The 12,169-nt window shown below is 36.6% G+C and overlaps 1 protein-coding gene across 1 annotated transcript in view; it reads left to right on the forward strand.

Moving 5' to 3' along the window:
• Window positions 1–465: 465 nt before the first annotated feature.
• LOC108677607 overlaps window positions 466–12,169 on the forward strand; it is a 75,863-nt gene continuing 64,159 nt past the window's right edge. The window contains exon 1 of the mRNA XM_047879931.1: window positions 466–520. The gene's annotated coding sequence lies outside the window, so the exon portion shown is untranslated. The remainder of the gene's footprint in view (window positions 521–12,169) is intronic.

Below are 12,169 nucleotides of genomic sequence, written 5' to 3' on the forward strand. Positions count from 1 at the left end.
GAGATTTTCCTCTCATTCGAGCAACTTATTAATCGGAGAGCCGTATTACTCATCTTGTGTAGTCTGTCATGGAGTGTCTAATATTATTCAAACTGCCGAAAAAACAAAAATGATTCTGAGTGATCAATAATGATGAATTGCAAAAAATCTTACGATGATACTTAATTTTCATCGATTCTGTTGACATTCTTATTGAACGTACTAAGGCGACCTTTTGTATTTATGACTCTAAATAGTTATAATTAAAAAAGTGGCTGAAAACCGCTAATATCTCTAGACTTAAAATTAAAATTTTGGTGCGTTCGTTTACGAAAAGACTTTAAAGGCTAAGCCTTGCCTTGTGTGCGTAAAGCAAGTCTTCATGAGCCTTCAGCCGATTTCAGCACTGGCAGCATCAGGAGGTGTTCGATAGTTCGGAAACTTGGAGGCCGCGACCACGCGTCATCCGTCGACACGACCGAGTCTCCCAGGGCCGGTTATTACGATCACTTAGTCGGACCTCGTCAGTAGCTCCCTGCAGGTAAGATAGTTTTCGTACTTTCGTATTCCTATGAATTAATGAAGTGTTATACGTACAAAATAATAATAATGTATAATAACACAATCCAAGATCCTATTCAATGAAATGCTCCTAATTTGAATAATTTAGTTTATTGACACATTTTTCATAGGTTATGATTGTGAGTAACATGAAATTATCCTTTGACCTCTAGGCAATAGCAAAAATCTGAATGAATAAAGCTAATAATTTGCTTTATTAAGAACTATCTTATGTTTCAAAACGTCTTGACAATTAGTAACAGGTTTAGGATTTAAAAAAAATCCACTACAATATGTGAATGAAGAAGTCGCCTACTGAGCACAGATATCTTCACTACTAATCTAAGGAATTTTTCATATATTTTTGAATTAATTTCCTGTTTGAATTACTACCAAATGCCTTTCTAATACTAATCTGTATTACAATGACTAATTTTCATGGCAGACATCATGAAAAAGGTGGCAACCGTCTTGAAAACGCTTGAATAATTTTCTGTCCTATGATTTAGATTTATCCTTTAGTGAAGAAATGTTTTTCTTCTTTGTCTGCTGGCTATATTGGTCCACGTATGAGTCATGAACGTAATATTATCAATACTCTAAAACGATTAAACTGTTTGGCACCCATATGATAGTTTACATAGAACACTGTTTACAAAGGAATAGCGGATCGAAGTCCTCAAGAAATGATTTTTTTGCACTTCACCTTTAAAACAAATATATAAAAATATTCTTCTCTGTATAGCTTTTTAAATCTGAATTTATACAATAAAATTTCAACGAATAGAGATTTCACGCTTCATTTTATCATAAAACCATATCGAAAATTTTAAATTTATTCATTTCAAAATTCCCCTTTTTAATCTTAATTAATAAAAACACATCAAGCAGCCTCAGCCTGAATTACTCGCTCTACGATCACATTCACGGTATTCGTAAAATGCGTCGCAATGATGGTATTTTAAAGAGGCACGGACGGCTGGGAGCTGAGGCCATAAGACGGCCTAAAGCAAGCGTGAGTTATTTGAGTGGGCCTTTAGAGCGCTCTCAGCTGCTCTAATTCAATGGCGTGCACCCCAGTGCTCGAGCTGACCACCGCCGCCTTATATATCATGGCCGGGATATTGCTTCTGGCTCGGCCCTCAGATTACAACTGGCCTCTACTTTACGCTCCTGATAAATACGCCATTATCACCCAACAAGCGACGCCAAATAAACCCAAAGTGTACGCGCGAGCTGTTGTTGCCGCCATGCTTGTGGTGTGGTGCGACGCTCAGCAGCTTTACTTTGATCTTCTTCTGGAGGCCGCAGTGTGCTGATACGCGTGCTTTATGAACCTCGGTGTAGCACTTTCTTTGATTTTCATCGTTTATTGTATTAAATATATGCTATCATTTTTTGCGTAGATCGTTCTCATAATTCACAAGTATCTATTACGATGCTTGTTTTCTGCATTGTCTCCTTTTGTTCTTTGAGGAATTGGACATTTTGAGATTTTATTTAAAACTTCACCTACAATGGTAGAAATTTATCGTACAAGTAAAATATTAGATACTTACTTTGTTGGCATGAAACCCGAAGGCTTCGAATTGAATAAACACAAAATTCCTCACCGCCGTGACTTACCAGAAACAAGATATTTCACCGAATCAAATTCTTGCAACGTCATAAAATAAGTGAATTTAATGTGCCATGAACAATTTTTTCGTGGCGCATAAATCTATCCAGCCCCAGGAGCGAACGAGTCCCCGACCCAAGGGCAGACTTTGATAGATAACGGGCGGAATTTTTTCAAAGGAGGAAACGAAAAGCAGTGAAAAGCGAAAACATGAGTGAGGGGGAATTTTCTGAGGACAAGTCAAGCAGAGCAGAATTGACACTAAATATCGGAAAACGGCGGCAGCTCATTTCAGTGCCTCGCCCTAGGGTGCTGGTGTCGCTACATCGCAGGCCTCGATTTCCTCCAACACTTATCAATGATTCTGCTCTCAGTTATGTGGAAGACTCATATTTATGGTTAAGAGGGTATTATATATAAAATTTGGACCCTTGTATGTTAGACACCTCATAAATGAGATGAAGGCTGCAGAATTTATTAATTGATTGAAAAAGTCTACGCTTTAATGAGTATGCTGCAGATTATGTGTATCCATACATTAATCGCTCCATTCTTAAACGTCTTCAGTGATTGCTGTGATATAATGTAAGTTTTTATACTCAAAGTAATTGGTTTACAATTACAATTTGCGAGAATACCGCAAAAAATATAAACTGATTAAATGATCCTACTTCCCATTTGTTATTAAAAAATATTACTAGGTTACTGATGTGCCCACGATCATTTTTTATATTTCAAGTCATCATCGTCATGTACAAATCATCAGAGGGCCTCAATATATTGATTAATCGATGGTTATGCAGGAGCGCTAAATTTTATAAGCGCCATATACTAGCTAATAAATTAGGTACACATTATCACAGCCTTTTAACATCGAGACGTTTAATGTCCTCTCAAGGTCTTCCTATGAAGGATACGATGTAATGTCAATCACTTAGTTCGAAATATGAATGTTGGTTGATTCCAAATGGTTTCATAACCTTTGTTTCTCTGAAATGCCCATGTAAAATGAGCGCATGAATATTTGAAAAATGCATTTTATTTTATCGTTATCATCCGACAATATTATTGTGGAAATAACTGTAAAAATGACTGTAAAAACTAAAGAACCTGCATTTTCCGATATGTATGAGGCAGATAATCAAATCTGACTGAAACTCATCTTTGATTTCTTGTCTACATTATCGAACGGGAATAGGAAACCAAATCGTGGTATGACTAAGTATTCTAGGGATTATCTTGAATTAAATGGCTATATGGGTACATGCAAATGAGTAGAGCAATGCTCGTCCTTTTTAGCTAAGTACCCAGCATTTCATTGGAAAATATGTTAGCCAAACAGTATTTAAGAAGTAGAAAGCACTTTGTTAAGTTCTTATTAATTTGAATATGTCTCAATATGTAAAGAAACATTGATCAAGGCAGCAATCAAAAGGTGCATGAGAGACCGTCATATCGCAACCCGTGATTTCGGTGAACATAGTAAAGATAACCGAATTTTCGAAGAATATTGGATAAGTTGAACAGCAGATAAGTTAGGTTAAATTGATAAATTATGCTTTCAAAATTTCATCTGTGTAACTGATACCGAAAATGAACTTAAAATCCTTGTTTTTCTGATTCATTTTTTTCATTCAACACTTAAAATATTTACAAGATTAACTTTCAGTGCAACGAAAAATGCCTTATATAATTTTTATAGAATTAGGTCAAGATTTTTAAAGTGGAATTCACTCGTCGGGTTCGCACAGGAAAGAAAGCACGAACAGGAAGAAGTAAAGGCTCATGAGCTGCCGATGCGGAAGACAATTTTACAGCTTCTGGAGACTCGGTGAGCGAACGCTGATGATTGAGGGGGCGATTACGGCGGGTCAAGAGGCGGAAGCAACGACCGCACGAGGACTGATCTTGTACACAGACTTGCGTTCATGTCTGCTCCTTCTCTCTTGAAAAGGCAACGGTTTCAAGCAGGATGTTCACATCTGAATAAAATAACTTAAAAACTACTGGTATGATTACTGGTGATACTAGTATAAAGCAAACAGGGTAGTAACTATATATATTTTAAAGCCTCCACATCTACCGTATGAGTCTAAAAAGCAATAAGATTAATTAACACAAGCTACTTGCTTGCCGTAAAACATGACAGTATAGACTCTAATACTAGTACAAATAAGCATAATCAAATCGACAAGTTGTCGTCACGACTACATATGTACATGTGCCTAAAACTTGCGCCGTTTAAGAAATCCTTGTTTAATGATAACACTTCGGCGTCGCCATAAATGAGGAATATTTAAATGATTATCAGTAATATCGCAACATATGCGCTGGAGCTTCTAGTTCAACAGGGAGTGACTCCAACTTTTCCTTAAAGGATTTGCTGCTGCGGGTCGCGGGATTTTCTTTGAGATCATCGATTTGTGCGTTGATGAAATTTTTTTACAAAACTAAGGGACTAATTATATAAGTACTTATATACAAAACTAAATTATGATATTCGTTCTTCTCCGTAAAAGAATTATTAATTATTTCTCTAATGAATAACCAGTTTCAATTATGTTGTAGCCGGTAGTTTTTTCGTGTTCACAAAATCTTTACTACAATGTTTGTTTTAAATGGCGAATTTTAATTCTTTCTGATGAAATAGTACTGGATCAAAAGTGTTCAGAATATTTTTCAAAGGTGTTTAGTTTAGAATGGAAGTCGAGTCCTTGAATTTAATTGTATCTGTGTTCCGAAATTTAGTGATTTTTTCATCCTAGCACTACCAACACTCGTGTTTTAATTTATATGTTACAGAATTCTATTTTCAGTCCGAAAATTTTCTTTGAATTTTTTATTCAACTCATTAAAATCACATTAATTAATTCATAGGTAATAGTGAAGGATAAATTATAAATCTCAGGAAAAAAATTGAATGGAGCTGAAGTCCAATTTGTTTAAAGGAGAATGGTGTGCGGTTCTTTATAATGACGGTATAAGTCATATCCTCTAACTAGCATTAGAATAAATTTCTCTTTATTCAATACTGAACGTTACAAAGCAAATAATTCACATGTCACAGCAGAACAGAAAGATGGTTAGTTTTCAAAATAGACGAAGGAGCAGGCAACGCTAGTGCAGCCGCAGCAAGGCTAGGCAAACTAATCTCAAAGAAGCAGCTTGCTTATGGGCAGAGTCGGACAACTTTACTCGAGAAGTTCAAGTTAACTTTTGATGGCAGACTGGCCAGATTATGCGCTGCTCCACGGCTTGCAGCGGTCAACCTCGTCATTCCTATACTTGATCATATCATACATTGATGAGCTTATTGCGGCCGAGATTTAGAAGTCGAAAATCAACGGATCTAATAATAGTAATAGAATCAATAAAAATTTTTACGTAAGTATTGAAAGTTTTTTAATTAAATTATTACATTTTTTAATAAATTCTTGAAACTTGCTCTAAATGCATGATCTCAAAGTAGGGGTTCTAAGTTGAATAATCAATGAAATTATTGTTATTAATTACAGCAACCATATAAGTGTTAGTGGCTAGAAGGTGATTCAATCTTAATGGCTAGAAGGTAATTCACTCTTTCGTACGAGTGAATCCTATGCGGTGTGTGACAATAATTATCCATTTCCATAATGGCTACACACATGTTTCTTAGGTATGGCCCTATTAATCACCGGACTATACTTATCTTTTTTCCTATGCTCATACCTGCTATACAGGAACACATACAGCGCTCTCGATCAAATTATAAAGAATAAATTCTATCAAAACATTAGCGTCTCCATTGTGTTGATGTTACTTTTGTCCATCATGACTCACGTACGCTGTCTGCTTGCCAAAATTCGCCGGATGACGAGCCAGGCGCTCCAGTGATTATGGTCCGGCTTTTCTGTCCCCTGTTTTTGATGGGATTATTAATGGCAAGTCTGCACGGCATCCTCGTATTCACCAGCAAACTTCTGTCCTCTGTTTTTTTTTGTCACAAGAAACAAGATACGCGCAAATAAATTAAAACATATCTAGTTTGTCGGCGCTTGTGGAGAAGGGATGGAATTCAAATAGCTTTTTAGTATAAAGTACGTAGATAAGTAAGAACGTCTGTTTAAATGTAATATGTTTTATTCAGAATTTATTTATATTCTCATTGTAGCTTGATTTGTCTGTATTAATTTTTGTATTATTTTTTTCTTGGGATCATGTGAGCATAGATTTTCTTCAATCAATAACTTTTTAAGTCCCGATTAATGACACCTATAACTCTTTATGAGTTATATTTTGCCGTTTGCAAAACATTCAAGAATGTACTGCTTACAATAACCTTATAGAGAGTCAATGATCATGACCACATTCATTCGAATGCATTATTAAGGATTGGACTGATTAGAAATGTATTCCATTTTGTGTTAGAGATACGAGTTAAACGTGACCTTAGCCGAATTACGAAAGCTTCTTTTGTATTGTACATGCCGTCGATGTGTAATGTATGTTCTTGAGTAATTAGGAAAAGAGCGAACACTCAATGTTTGGTCATAGGTTTTTGGTATATTTATCATATGTGTATATTTGTTAGTAAATATTTTTAGCGGTTTTTATGTATAGAGATTTTGGTATTGTCATGGTATTCCAGTGACATTCATGTTGAACCCAATAATTAATATGATATTTATATTTGTTCATTTGATTCAGTCAGTAGGCCTACTCCCAGAAATAGTCTTCATACAAGTCCTAATTTCAGTTTTGTTCTGGAACTTTGTTCTCAATTCCCAGTTATAGTTTTGTTCATACTTGCCAAGGAAGAAACTTTAGAAAACGTGGTTTAATAGTGGCTGAATAACGCAGAAAAGACAATGGCTTTGCTTTATTTGCATTCGAATTCCTCCCTTGAAACATTGGGAGAAAATTAATTAAAAATAATTTCTACGTTGAGTTGAAAGTGAACTGGACTCCTGGAACCACCGCAAGAGATGCACACACATACTCGCCTGTCGCCTGTCCAGCGCCCGTAAGACCTGAGTTACTCGAGCTCTACTCCCCAGTCGGGTGAACCTTCCTCGATGTACAATATCGTTGCGTCCGCACCGCGGAGTTTTTCACTTGTGGCCTCTTAGGACCGTAACTTCAATGGGGGCTATTGCGCCCGCATTAAAACATTGCAAGGTGAAGAAAAAATTACGCTGCTCTCGCCGCAGCATAATGGTACGATGAATAAAGAGCACAGATAGCTTGCATGACTGAAAGTTCTGCATTCAATGTGTATACTTTAGTGAATCGCGAAGATTCCGCCTCCTGAAGTTATTACAAAAAATAGAATCAAAGCATCTTTGCATCTGATTCTAAATGGCTTCAAACCTTTTCTTTACATGCCAATTCTAACCTTGGCATTACGTAAATTTAGGTTTCAGTACAATTTACGGCGTATTCTTTCATACAATTTATCATCCCGTTTAGCGACGACTTTTCTTGTTTAATTATTTCTCGTTTTCTTGCTTTTCGAAGTGAGCGACCGCGCGCGTTGTGTGGTTTCCTTAAGACCGCAGATGGGGAAGTGAGCGTTGCTGCTGACAGTGCGTCTTGCAGGCGACGATGTCAGCACGTCTAGATTTGGTTAGTTGACACCAGCAGCCTGGCATCTATCAAAAACCAGAATGAGCCTAAATTTAGCCAAGATCTAATTATTATTGATTACAAAGCCAAAACTGTTACTTAATCTTTTAGCGACCAGACACCTGACGATTTCCAAACACAATATTGCGTTCATAATAAATTGCCGAAGCTTCTTCATTGTGAAAAACCCGACAGGTGACAAAAATCTACAACTGGGAATGGTGCAACCTGAAATTATTGCCAATATATTTGTCCAATTGGACGAATTACCTTCAAATATAAAAAATCGTTGCTATGAAAGACAGACAATATGTACTGCTAGACGTTAAGCGATTAATTTTACCTTACACGCAATTTCAGCTTCATGTATTTATTACTTCTAACTCGTTTTTACAGACTTTCATTTTCTTTGCTTGAATTGCATCGTCATATTTTCGATCACTCACTTAATACCAGGAAAAATCCTGTATCACTGTTTGCGAAAATAACAGCCTTTTGTGATACCAGACACCTATTGGATTTACCTATTCCTCTTCTTCCTCTTTTTCTCAGCTGCAGATAAGATTTTTCTTCTCTTTGAGCGCATTCGAGAAGCTTCAACTCTCCAAACTCCAAGTACGACGATTCAAGATTCGAACAGGCCAGCTCATAATGACGTGTTCCATACACATTCCTTCCCCTCAAATCAAAATAAAAATCTTTGCTTCACTGCTGAAGAAGAGATTCAGAGTTGCAAATTTTTGACCCCGCGCCCCGCACTCCGAATGCAACCCGTCATTTTTGAGGCGTTGAAAGGAAGCTCACAAACGAAGCAACTTCTGTGCGTTAATGACTTCACCTTCCGGAGCCAGAACAATCTTGCTTATCGAAAATATTTTTAAGACCCAAGTGTTTGTGCAATGCACGAAGGAAAACTAATGCGTACACGATTTTATATTGCTTTTGGGCATTCGCCGTGACTTCATTAGTGCGGAATGACGCGACAGATTGTGTATGCACCTCGATGAGTCATGAGGTGTCAGGCTGCAGAATTTGTCAGAAATTTGGGAATGCAGTGCTGGATGACTTGATTTTATTTCAATTTGAAATTCCCGATCCTCATGGATATTGAGGATTATATCAGTATAGATGATCGCTCTAATTCGCAACACTCTTCAAAATGAAAAATATAAAGTTTGTTCAGAGTAGAAACTCATTGTAAATGTACAAGCGATATGTTTAAAACATTGCCTTTCCGTTCAGAGTAAGTGGAATATATCCTTAAACATTTGATGGGATTTGATTGTTTGAGTTCAAGAAATATTATACTAGTAGTTAAGTGTCGCCATTATTAATATATTATTAAACCTGATAAATAATACGTTTGAGGCAGGGTTTGCTTGTAGGTACAAAAAAACTTCGCATAAGCCAAAAACTCAAAAAAATTCACGAAATTCAAGTAAGTGTCTTGCGCCTGAAACGCTTGATTTTTTTCTCATATCAGCCATCGGTGGAATTTCGTTTCAGGAAAAGGTTCACTGCTGAGGAAAAAAGGAATTTATATTGAAAAAAGTGACTATAATATCAATTACACTGCACTTTTGAAAATCTAAAACCTGAAATGTTAGAATTTTATCGCCTTTTAATGAATGACTACTGCCAATTAAGTTATTATTTCTCATAATAATGGGACGGCATGCATAAGTTGTCATTTTTTATTAAAAAATTTATTATTAATAACCTTAATACTTCCTTCTGATAATTTTCCATAGAAGTAATGTATATTTTCAACCTGTCTCATCCTTGCGATAATTACCATACGAAAAATGTGCAGTTCTTTCTTTATTTTCACCCGGCATTTCACTTACTAGTTTAATTTGCCTAGCATCTCAAGACAAGGAAGAGTCAAGCAAAGGAAGGGAGTGGCCTTGCATCATGCGATGGATGGTGATTGTGGCGTGTATGCTTGCGGTCTTGCACGTCGTAACAAGCTGGTCATCATGTCTTACTCGTGCACCCCTAGTGAACAATTACCCTTGCCGTAATTACTGCAGAGAATTGCCCAATGAATTCAATAACAGAAATTAATAATCTCTAGGATGACACCAGAATGAGACCAGGCACCCTTATAATGATAACACCGAGATGCCTCTTCAGCTAATTCAAATTTGAAATTTCGATATATTTTTTTCAAATCTAGAGCAGTAGAAGCACTCGTAGGGTAAAATTAAATTTGGTAATGAATAAAATTACGTAAGATAGTGACCAATACCGTAATTCTAAACTACAAGTGAAGGACGCATTCTGCACCGCGCAACTAACCGTACCTTGTGCCTCGATTACATTTACAATTACATAGGCGGAATTTTCACTCACGCTGTCATTCTAGCGGCGTTATCGCTGTGCGGTGGCTCTCGTACTGACATTGGACACATCATCTATTATCTATCACCCACAACTAATTTCTCAATAAGTTATGTATGGAAATACTCAAGATCGTTCACAACGAGTGGTAAGCTACATTAGTAAATATATAGTACGTACTAATCACGTGATATGTAATTTGACCATGGAACCGCAGCTCATAGGTATTACGATGGCATTTTTATTTTATGAGAACACATGAAGATATGAAGAGAGAATTTCGCATGGGGGATCAAAGGCATTTTCTATACAGCAAACTCTATGCAGAGGAAGACTTTTGGAATGTCCTTGGATAGCTATCACTTTATGTACCTCTATTTATCTGCTCATGGTAGCTTTCTTTTATTATAAAACTCAGGGTAATATATTTAGGGTAGGACTAGTTATTTGTCTCGTTATTAACAAGAATCAATTCTAGCTCATTAATATTTCCAAGCGTTTACTTTCGAGCCTAGACTTTTTTTTCAAACAATGTTCACGGAGGACGATCAATGTTCATTCATTAATCCTTTATGAGAAATCGGGTAGCCGTCTCTGGTCTTCGTTGGACAGCGTGGCAAGAGCAAAAGTTATTCACATGTTTTCCAGCGGCGTCGGTGGGTGTTGTCGGCGTCGCAAAGTTTGGTCGTTGCACGTCGTTTCCATTTGCTCGCCACTCGTTACTCCTATAATGCAATCTGGCTGGTCACCCCACAACACCTCCTCCTGGACCTACTCTCTTGTCTTGGTGAGTGCGGGATGGGGGAGGAGGAAGAAGCAAAGTCACCCAAGTATCTGACATCCATTGTGCGCAAAATTTTACCGCAATCGACACATGATAATTCTATAACCTGCCCAAATAATTCTTGAACAATATGAAAACAGGATCAGCGAAGGAATTGAGTTAATAACACTAATTGATCTTGTATAACCCTTATATTTGAAGCTTTAAAATGTCACGGTGAAATGGAAACTTTTCCATTATTTGATTCATGAGCAATGAGCTTATCAATCATCGCCGTTGCACTAATCGCTTCCCAAATGGCAATAAATTATTTTTTATTTATGTAACTATGTTTTTTTTAATCCGCAACGATTTTTCCAATTTTAAGCAAATCCATTTTCCTTTTCATTAAAATATATTCATATTCGAAAAAGTTTTATGGCCATCAGTTGCTGGTCAAATTCGGCAAGCGTTTTGTTGCTGGAGCAAAAAGTCTATGTACTCTTCCCTTTAATTAATACCATTGATATCCGTCCGGGTTACTTAGTGACAGTTCTCTCTTCTTGTATCTGCCTGATCGATCATCTTATAATCTTTTCATGCGACCATCAACACTCTAAACGTAAGCAATCATTTGTGTCAAGCCTTAAAAGCGGATTAAACAGGCAGTCTTGTAATCTCGTAGCGCAAGTTTATCTGTAGATCACAATTTTTTTAGCTCTTGTGTCCCAGTCTATAGCGTCTGACTGACGATATTCCCAAGACGCGTCTTCACTCGAGTGTTTTTAGACTCCTAATCGTGTTTGCACCTTCATTCGAAAATAATGAGTTCTTATTCTGTCAACCGAGAAACATGCGTAAAGTTTAATTGTAACGCTAAGTTGCTATCCCTACCGTCCGGCGTGAACAACATCTGAAACAATTCTGTTCGAACATTTGTGTCCTGAAGCGAAATCACCAAAGTTTGGTAGTGGACTACTCATAAACTTACTTATAGCTTATGCTAGAATTTTTCTTTAATATCATTATTATATAAAATTCTTTGGGTAATTTCCAAAGTCTTACCACTTATTTATCTTCCACATATATATATGCATATACAGCTAAACAAATATATATAAATACTCTCAAATTGCCTTTTGATTAGCGTTCACTTTCCTTTGCAAATATATTAGCAAATGAGCACCATTTACTCCAGGCATAGGAAGAGAGGGGTTACATATGCTAATTAAATCATATTTACAAATCGTCCAAGTTGAGAACATTGTTTGCTGGTCTTGATTTGGGAGAATAAATTAGAT

The sequence above is a fragment of the Hyalella azteca genome, unplaced genomic scaffold (assembly GCF_000764305.2).
Source record: "Hyalella azteca isolate HAZT.00-mixed unplaced genomic scaffold, Hazt_2.0.2 contig4222, whole genome shotgun sequence".
In the NCBI taxonomy this organism is placed as follows: Eukaryota; Metazoa; Arthropoda; class Malacostraca; order Amphipoda; family Hyalellidae; genus Hyalella; species Hyalella azteca.